Raw genomic sequence first — 9,929 nt, 5'->3', positions numbered from 1 at the left:
GCAGGCAGAGAGAGAGGAGGAAGTAGGCTCCCTGCCGAGCAGAGAGCCCAACGCAGGGCTCGATCCCAGGACCCCGGGATCACGACATGAGCCTAAGGCAGAGGCTTTAACCCGATGAGCCACCCAGGCGCCCCCGTGGAGCAGACTTTTAAAAGTCCTGATTTTGTGCTCCGTTGCTCCGCCGCTTGCTGGGAGCCGGCCCCTCCCCCCGTGGTCTATCTTCCCGTTGCTTTGGATTCACTTCTCTGCTGGTCCTACCTTTCAGAAAGTGGTCGATTTTCTTTTTCTAGAATTGTTGCTCTTCTTCTCTTCAGTCTCCTGTTGGATTTGTAGGTGTTCGGAATGGTGTGATGAGCTGTCTAGCTGATTTCCTGCTACCTGATGTCATCTCAGCCTGCTACTTCTCCGCCATCTTGACTCCTCCGGAAATTAGTCTCTGTTCTAATCTTCATTATTTCCTTCCTTCTACTTTCTTTGTACTTAATTTTCTTAATTTCTTAATTTCTTAATTTACTTAATTGCGATCATCTGTCAATTGCACATACAGGTAATAAATGCACTTATTTGGAAAGGAGGGGGTCAGTTTTTATAGTCAAGTGTTTACATATGGCATTCGGCATATATCACATTCGGCTACATAAGCTATCATAACATAACTGTCCATCGCCTGCAGAGAGTTCAGGGTGTAGGGCCAGGGACTGGGAATACCCTCTCTTGCTAACCTATTGCTAATAGAAATTCCTGTTTGGTGAAGGAGGGCCCCATCACCCAAGCAAAGTTTCTTCTTATATAAAGAAAGGGAGAAAAAAATGAAAATTTGTTATGTTGACCCTTGAGCTCCTGGGCCCTCCTAAGTTTCTTTGGCTGTTCTGGAGTCCTTTCTCCCTGCCTTATTTCTCCGCCTTGGAAGCCTTGTCTTCCGTGGCCTTCTCTGCAGGCCTGCTGTCCTTCTGGTCTGTGCTAGAGGATTTTGTTTTTTCAACTTGTTGAGATGAAAGCTTAGATTTCAGGTACTCTTCTTTCTAAAACATACATTTAAGACCATAAATTCCTTATAGGCAAGACTTTTCTTATATCCCACAAGTGGTATTTTATTTATCATTTTTAATTAATTAATTAATTTGATAGATGGAGATCACAAGTAGGCAGAGAAGCAGGCAGAGAGAGAGGAAGGGAAGCAGACTCCCAGATCATGACCTGAGCTGAAGGCAGAGGCCTTAACCCAGTGAGCCACCCAGGCGACCCTATTTATCATTAAAAATTTTTTTTTTCTAATTTCTATCTTGGTTTCTTTGTTTGTCTCATGGATTATTTAGAACTTTAAGTTAAAAAATATATGGAGACTTGGGGCACCTGGCTGGCTCAGTGGGTTAAGCCTCTGCCTTCGGCTCAGGTCATGATCTCAGGGTCCTGGGATCGATCCCCGCATTGGGCTCTCTGCTCAGCAGTGAGCCTGCTTCCTCCTCTCTCTGCCTGCCTCTCTGCCTACTTGTGATCTCTCTCTCTCTCTCTGTCAAAAAAAAATATATATGGAGACTTTTTTGTTATTTAGTTATTAACTCAGTATAGTCAGAAAAATATACTCTCTGATTGAAGTCTTGAAATTTGTCAAAACTTGATTTATGACTCGACATATGCCAACTTTGGCAAATGTATCAGATGAATTTGGAAAAAAATTTGTTTTCTGCAGCTGTCAGGTACATTGTTCTATATATGTCACTTAGTTCAAGTATCTCTCGTGTTCAAGTCTCCTATACCTATATATTTTTTCTTTCTTTCTTTCTTTCTTTCTTTCTTTCTTTCTTTCTTTCTTTCTTTCTTTCTTTTTTGTCTATTCTATCAGGTACTGAAAAAGCAAGTTAAAATCTCCCACTGTGTTTGTGGGTTAGTCTATTATTGGTTAGTTGTGTCAAATTTTGTTTCCATACATTAAGGCCATATATTTGGGGGCATGAATTTAGAATTGCTATGATTTCCTGGGCTATTAAAACTTTTATCATTATGATTTTGTGTCCCTCATTGTCTTTGGCTTTTTTGTCTTAAAGTCTACTGTATCTGATATTAAGATGATTATATTAATTTCTTTTGATTTGTGTGTGCATATTTTATCTTTTTTTTTTTTTAAGATTTTACTTATTTATTTGACAGAGAGAGAGATCACAAGTAGGCAAAGAGGCAGGCAGAGAGAGAGAGGGGGAAGCAGGCTTCCCGCTAAGCAGAGAGCCCAATGCGGGGCTCAATCCCAAGACGCTGGGATCATGACCTGAGCTGAAGGCAGAGGCTTTAACCCACCGAGCCACCCAGGCGCCCCTATCTTTTTACTTACATATTTTTGTATCTCTATTTTTTAAAGTGTTTCTCTTTCAAACAGCATATAATATGGTTTTTGACTTTTTAAAACCCAGTCTCACAATCTTTGCCTTTTAATTGGAACATTTAGTGTTTTCATATTTAATGTAATTACTAATACATCTACCATTTTCCTATTTGTTTCTCTTTCTGACCTTCTTTGGAATTAAGTTTTTTACTGTTTATTTTTCCTCTATTAACAGGTTAAGCTATATTACTATGCTTTTAATGGCTACTCTTTTTTTTTTTTTTATTTTGAGGTTTTATTTATTTATTTATTTGACAGAGAGAGTTTCAATTAGCAATAATCGTGCCTCAGATAAACCTCATTGGCTACGATACGGCCACTGCGCAAAGCTATTTTTTGACAGAGAGAGATAGAGAGAGCCAGAGAGCACAAGCAGGAATAAATGGTAGAGGGAGAGGGAGAAGCAGGCTCCCCACTGAGCAGAGAGCCTGCTGCAGGGCTTGATCTCCGGACCCTGGGATCATGACCTGAGCCAAGAGCAGATGCTTAACTGACTGAGCCACTCCAGCGCTGCTGGCTACTCTTGATTATAGATTATAATCTGTATTCCTGATTTATCAAAGCTTAGTATAAATTAGTACTTTTATCTTATCCAAGAAAATGCAAGAATGTTAGAATACTTTAATTCCCTTTGTACTTATTCTGCCCTATCATTGTTGTTTAATTTTCTCTGTACTTTAAGCCCTGCAAGATATTAGTGTTATTGCTTTATACAATCAGTATTTGTTTACTTCCCACTTCTTTTCTCTCTTCATTTTTTAATTTCTTACTTCTTTAATATTTTACCTGGGATTACTTTTCTTTTGCCTGAAGGATACCTTTCAATATATTTTTTATATAGGTCTGGAAGTGACTCTCTTGTTTTCTTTTTTGTTCTTGTTTTGTCTGCAAATGTCCTTATTTTACCAGCATTCTTTTTTTTTAATATAAAACTATTTATTGACCACTGTTTACTAGTATTTACAATAAAATAAACAATATACAGTTGGATAACATTCTGACCACAAAGTTAATGTTTTTCCTAGTTTTTGCTGAACCAGTAACTCAAATACTGAGAAGATTGAGGGTACATGTCTGGAATAGGTTGGGATATTTTACCAGCATTCTTAAAAGATATTTTTGTTGGGTATAGTTTGGAAGTTTGGCAGTTTTTCACATTTGATGCACTTTAAGTTATTTTTATTAACATATAATGTATTATTTGCCCCCATTAACATGTATTATATAACATATAATTATATAACATATATTATATAACATATAATGTATTATTTGTCCCCATTAACATATAATGTATTATATGCGTACAGGTCTGTGAATCATCAGGCTTACACATTTCACAGCACTCACCATAGCCCATACCCTCCCCAATGTCCATAACCCCACCACCCTATCCCTACCCCCCCACCCCCAGCAACCCTCAGTTTGTTTTGTGAGATTGAGTCCCTTATAATTTGTCTCCTTCCCAATCCCATCTCAATTCAATTTTTCCTTCCCTGCCCCCCACAAGCCCCCTCCCTGCCTCTCAAATTCCTCATATCAGAGAGATCATAATTGTTTTTCTCTGATTGACTTATTTCACCCAGCATAATACCCTCTAGTTTCATCCACGTCATTGCAAATGGCAAGATTTAATTTCTTTTGATGGCTGCACATTATTCCATTGTGTGTGTGTGTGTGTGTATATATATATATATATATATATATATATATATATATATATCACTTTTTCTTTATCAATTCATCTGTTGATGGACATCTAGGTTCTTTCCATAGTTTGGCTATTGTGGACATTGCTGCTATAAACATTTGGGTGCATGTACCCCTTCAGATCACTACATTTATATCTTTAGGGTAAATACCCAGTAGTGTGATTACTGGGTTGTAAGGTAGCTCTATTTTCAACATTTTGAGGAACCGCCATGCTGTTTTCCAGAGTGGTTGCACCAGCTTGCATTCCCACCAACAGTGTAGGAGGGTTCCCCTTTCATCGCATCTTCACCAACATCTGTCATTTCCTGACTTGTTAATTTTGGCCATTCTGACTGTCGTGAGGTGGTATCTCATTGTGGTTTTGATTTGTGTTTCCCTGATGCCGAGTGATATTGAGCACTTCTTCATGTGTCTGTTGGCCATTTGGATATGTCTTCTTTGAAGAAATGTCTGTTCATGTCTTCTGCCCATTTCTTGATTGGATTATTTGTTCTTTGGGTGTTAAGTTTGATAAATTCTTTATAGATTTTGGATACTAGCCCTTTATCTGATATGTCATTCTGTCAGTTGTCTTTTGGTTTTGCTAACTGTTTCCTTTGCTGTGCAAAAGCTTTTCATCTTGATGAAATCCCAATAGTTCATTTTTGCTCTTGCTTCCCCTGCCTTTGGTGATGTTTCTAGGAAGAAGTTGCTGTGGCTGAGGTTGAAGAGGTTGCTGCTTGTGTTCTCCTCAAGGATTTGATAGATTCCTGTCTCACATTGAGGTCTTGCATCCATTTTGAGTCTATTTTTGTGTGTGGTGTAAGGAAATTGTCCAGTTTCATTCTTCTGCATGTGGCTGTCCAATTTTCCCAGCACCATTTGTTGAAGAAACTGTTTTTTTTTTTTTTTCCCATTGGACATTCTTTTCTGCTTTGTTGAAGTTTAGGTGACCACAGAGTTGAGAGTCTATTTCTGGGCTCTCTATTCTGTTCCATTGATCTATGTGTCTGTTTTTGTGCCAGTACCATACTGTCTTGATGGTGACAGCTTTGTAATAGACCTTGAAGTCTGGAATTGTGATGCCACCAACTTTGGCCTTCTTTTTCAATATTCCTCTGGCTATTTTGGGGTCTTTTGTGGTTCCATATAAATTTTAGGATTATTTGTTTTATTTCTGTGAAAAAAGTTGATGGTATTTTGATAGGGATTACACTGAATGTTTAGATTGCCCTAGGTAGTATAGACATTTAAACAATATTTGTTCTTCTAACCCATGAGCATGGAACTTTTTTCCATTTCTTTGTGTCTTCTTCAGTTTCTTTCATGAGTATTTTATAGTTTTCTGAGTATAGGTTCTTTGCCTCTTTGGTTAGGTTTATTCCTAGGTATCTTACAGTTTTGGGTACAATTGTAAATGGGATCAACTCCTTAATTTCTCTTTCTTCTCTCTTGTTGTTGGTATACAGAAATGCAACTGATTTCTGTGCTTTGATTTTGTATCCTGACACTTTACTGAATTCCTGTATGAGTTCTGGCAGTTTTGGAGTGGAGTCTTTTCCTTCCTTTCCTTTCCTTTCCTTTCCTCCTTCCTTCCTTCCTTTCTTTTTTATTTTGAGTATAATTGGTGACAATGTTACATTAGTTTCAGGTATACAACATACTGATTTATCATCTGTCACCATACAGCACTATTAAAATACCATTGACTATATTCCCTATGCTGTATCTTTCATCTCCATGATTTATTCATTCCATTACTGGAACCCTGTATCTCCCACTCCCCATCGCCCATTTTGCCCATTATCCCACCCTCCTTCCTTCTGACAACCACCATTTTGTTCTCTATATTAGGTCTGATTCTGTGTTTTGTGTATTTGTTTATTCATTTGTTTTGTTTTTTTAGATTCCATATATAAGTGAAATAATATGGTATTTGTCTTTCTCTGTCTGACTTATTTCACTTAGCATAATACCTTTCAGGTCAATCCATATTGTTGCAAATGGCAACATCTCATCCTTTCTTATGGCTCAGTATTATTCTATTGTATACCACACCTTCTTTTTATTTATTTTTATCTTTAAAATTTCTTTTCAGTGTACCAGAATTTATTGTTTATGTACCACACCCAGTATTCCATGCAATATGTGTCCTCAATAATACCCACCACCAGGTTCACCCAACCTCCCACCTCCCACCCCTTCAAAACCCTCAGTTTGTTTCTCAGAGTCCATAGTCTCTCATGGTTCATCTCCCCTTCCAATTTCCCCCAACTCCCTCTCCTCTCCATCTCCCCCTGTCCTCCGTGTTATTTCTTATGCTCCACAAATAAGTGAAACCATATGATAATTGACTCTCTCTGCTTGACTTATTTCACTCAGCATAATCTCTTCCAGTCCCGTCCATGTTGCTACAAAAGTTGGGTATTCATCCTTTCTGATGGAGGCATCATACTCCATAGTGTATATGGACCACATCTTCCTTATCCATTCGTCCGTTGAAGGGCATCTTGGTTCTTTCCACAGTTTGGCGACCATATACCACACCTTCTTTATCCATTCAGCTATTAATGGACACTTCTGTTGCTTCCTTATCTTAGCTATTGTAAATAATGGTGCAATAAACTAAGGGTGCATATATCTTTTCATATTAGTGTTTTCATTTTCTTTGTTTAAGTACCCAGTAGTGGAATTATTGGATCATATGCTATTTCTATTTTTAATTTTTTGAGAAACCTCCATACTGTTTTCCATGGTGGCTGCACTAATTTACATTCCCACCAACAGTGCACAAGGGTTCCTTTTTCTCCATATCCTTGCCAACACTTTTTCCTTGTTTTTTTTGATTCTGGTCATTCTGAAAGGTATAAGGTGATATCTCATTGTGGTTTTAATTTGCATTTCCTTGAGGACTAGTAATGTTGAACATCCTTTCATGTGTCTGTTGACTATATGAGGTCTCTGCCCATTTTTAAATTAGATTATTTGTTTTTTGGGTGTTGAGTTGTATAAATTCTTCACCTATTTTGGATACTAGCCCCTTATTGGACATATCATTTGCAAATTATCTTTTGCCATTCAGTTGGTTGCCTTTTTGTTTTATTGATGATTTTCTCAGCTGTGCAGAAGCTTTTTATTTTGATGTGGTTCCAATAGTTTATTTTTGCTTTTTTTCCCCTTACCTAGGAGACATATCTAGGAAAATGTTTCTATGGCAGATATCAAAGTAATTATTGCCTCTGTTGTCTTCTAGGAATTTTATGGTTTCAGGTCTCACATTTAGGTCTTTAATCTATTTTGAGTTTCTCTTTGTGTATTTCATAAGAAAGTGGCCAGTTTCATTCTTTTGCATGCAACTGTTTGTTTTCCCAGCACAATTTATTGAGGAGACTGTCTTTCCCCCATTGTATATTCTTGCCTCTTTTGTCATAGATTAATTGACCATGTAAGTGTGCATTTATAGTTTGGACAATCTTTGACTTATCTCCCAATTCATTAATTCTCTTTTTGACTGTGTCTTTGATGCTGTTTAGTACATAAAATCTTTTTTCTTAAGTTTGCTTTTTGGGGCAAAATAGTTGTATTAAAGAATCTGCTAATGAAGCCCCTATGGTCCTGCATTAAACATCTTCCAGTACCAGGTGTGTGATTGTTAAAGATTTTATAATCATTAGGAGAATAACTAATAAAGATATTTTAGGGAATGCTCTCATTCAACTTCTATAATAATACTATTTTTTCTATGTTTGAAATAATTCATCAAATTAACAGTTCCTATTTGAAATATTTTTGCTCACTGGCAGTCAGTTCCAATACTCTTCCAACTCATCTCTCTCTCTCTTTTATTCTTTTTCTTGGTTATGAAGTTTGCAGCCCAAGATTTCTTCCCAAGCCTGTAGAAAATCATGAAACAAAGTTTTCAGAAAATTGCTTCAGAAAAAAAATGTTTGTCTTTTATATTTATTTGTTTAATTTCAGTAAAATTAATGTACAGTATTATGTACAGTGTTTCAGGTGTACAATAAGTGATTCAACAATACATCATTCAGTGCTCATCACAATACGTGTACTTTTAATCTCCTTCATCTATTTCACCCATTCCCCCTACTTCCACCCTCAACCTCCTTTCTGGTAACTACCAGTTTGTTCTTTATATTTAAGAGTCTGTTTTTTCATTTTTTCCTTTTTTTCTTTGTTCATTTGCTTTGTTTCTTAAATTCCACATATAACGCATAAAAATATTTAATTTTAATTTTTTTTTCTTGATTCATATTTTTTATTTCTAAGTTTTCAAAATAATTACTTGGTTCCCTATCATCTTCTGAAGATAACCAATGATTGTTTTTAAGATATTATTATGAACTCACACATTTAAACATAATTAATGATTTCTAATCAATTATAATCCTTATCTTTGTTGAAGACTAATTGCTTGAACTTTGGTCAGTGATCTAACTTTTCAAGTTAGATCCTGAGTGGTTTTTTTTTTTTTAAATTTTATTTTTTATAAACATATATTTTTATCCCCAGGGGTACAGGTCTGCGAATCGCCAGGTTTACACACTTCACAGCACTCACCATAGCACATACCCTCCCCAATATCCATAACCCCACCCCCCTCTTCCTCCCCCTCCCCCCATCAACCCTCAGTTTGTTTTGTGAGATTAAGAGTCACTTACTCTTAATTTTAATTATTTTATATAAAAATTTTATAATTCTCCTTTGGTTTTCTTTCATAATTCCTGGTTCTCTTCCCAAATTAAAAATCTTGTCTTTTATAGCCTTGAGCTTAATATTAAGCATAGTTATATTAAAGCTTGTGTTGGTTAACTCTATGGAAAGTCTGGAGATCCTCTCTAGTAGGTCTATATTTGATTGCTATTTACTTTTGTTTTTAGTCATATTGTCTTGTCACCTGATAAATTTGATTAGGTGCTGCTGCTGCTGAAAAACTACAGATAATTTGTAGCTCTGGATATTACCTTCCTCTCAGGGAGAATTTATATTTGCATTTATGGAGGTTAGGTACACTAGAGACCCCAGACCTCCTTAATTCAATCAGCATTTGAAATGAAAGGAAGTTGAGCTTCAACCTCTGTGGGGGGTGGTCTGTTTTCATTTTACCCTTACTCAGAGTGGGTAGGTCCTCAAGGATCTCAACTCTATGTCTGGAGGGGTGGGGGAAGGACTTAATCAACCACCACTCACTTCCCAGTTGGTTCTGAATTCCAGTTTTTGTCCTCCTAGCCCTGTGAGTTTGTTAAAACCTCTGATCAGTTTCTCAGCCTCTCAGCTGCTTCTAGTGCAACACTGGCACACTTCTCTGTTAGAAAAGTGGCTTCAAATCCAGGCTTTCTTCTTGGGTTTCCTTATTCTTCTGGACCATGACTATATAATCCCTTACTCCTCTATTATCTGCACCTTCAAACATTTTAAAAAAAATTTGTTCATCTTTTCAAGTCATTCTTAGCAGTAAGTTTGGTCTAAATCATCCAGTCTGCATTAGTGAAAGTAAAACCCTTTTTAAATATGCCTTTAAAACTCAAGGGACTATATTTTTGCTATTCAAGAATTTCTGTAGGAAGTACAAGTAAATACTTTAAATTAAGATGAGATTATTACTTTAAATTTGCTTGAGTTTGGTTAAAAAGATATGCCTGTCTATAAGATAATGAATTTTAATGATTGAACTATGTATCACCTTTTTATATTCCCAGTTCCCAAAGTTCTTTTCCCTAGTCCCTTTACACATGTGAGATAGGGTGTTAAATGAAATAGGGCTTATGAACTGAGAAAGCTGGGCTCAGGATGCTGTGCTTTGTAAATTTAAGTCTTGAATTTTTTCATCTCATTTGGAAAT

At 36.5% G+C, this 9,929-nt stretch overlaps 1 pseudogene; it reads right to left on the bottom strand.

The window, feature by feature from the left end:
• Window positions 1–2,622: 2,622 nt before the first annotated feature.
• Window positions 2,623–2,708, bottom strand: LOC125094475 (uncharacterized; annotated as a pseudogene).
• Window positions 2,709–9,929: the final 7,221 nt, after the last annotated feature.

Source organism: Lutra lutra, chromosome 2 (assembly GCF_902655055.1).
Source record: "Lutra lutra chromosome 2, mLutLut1.2, whole genome shotgun sequence".
Classification (NCBI taxonomy): Eukaryota; Metazoa; Chordata; class Mammalia; order Carnivora; family Mustelidae; genus Lutra; species Lutra lutra.
Note: the sequence above shows the minus strand (reverse complement) of the source record. Positions and strands in the feature narration are given on the sequence as shown.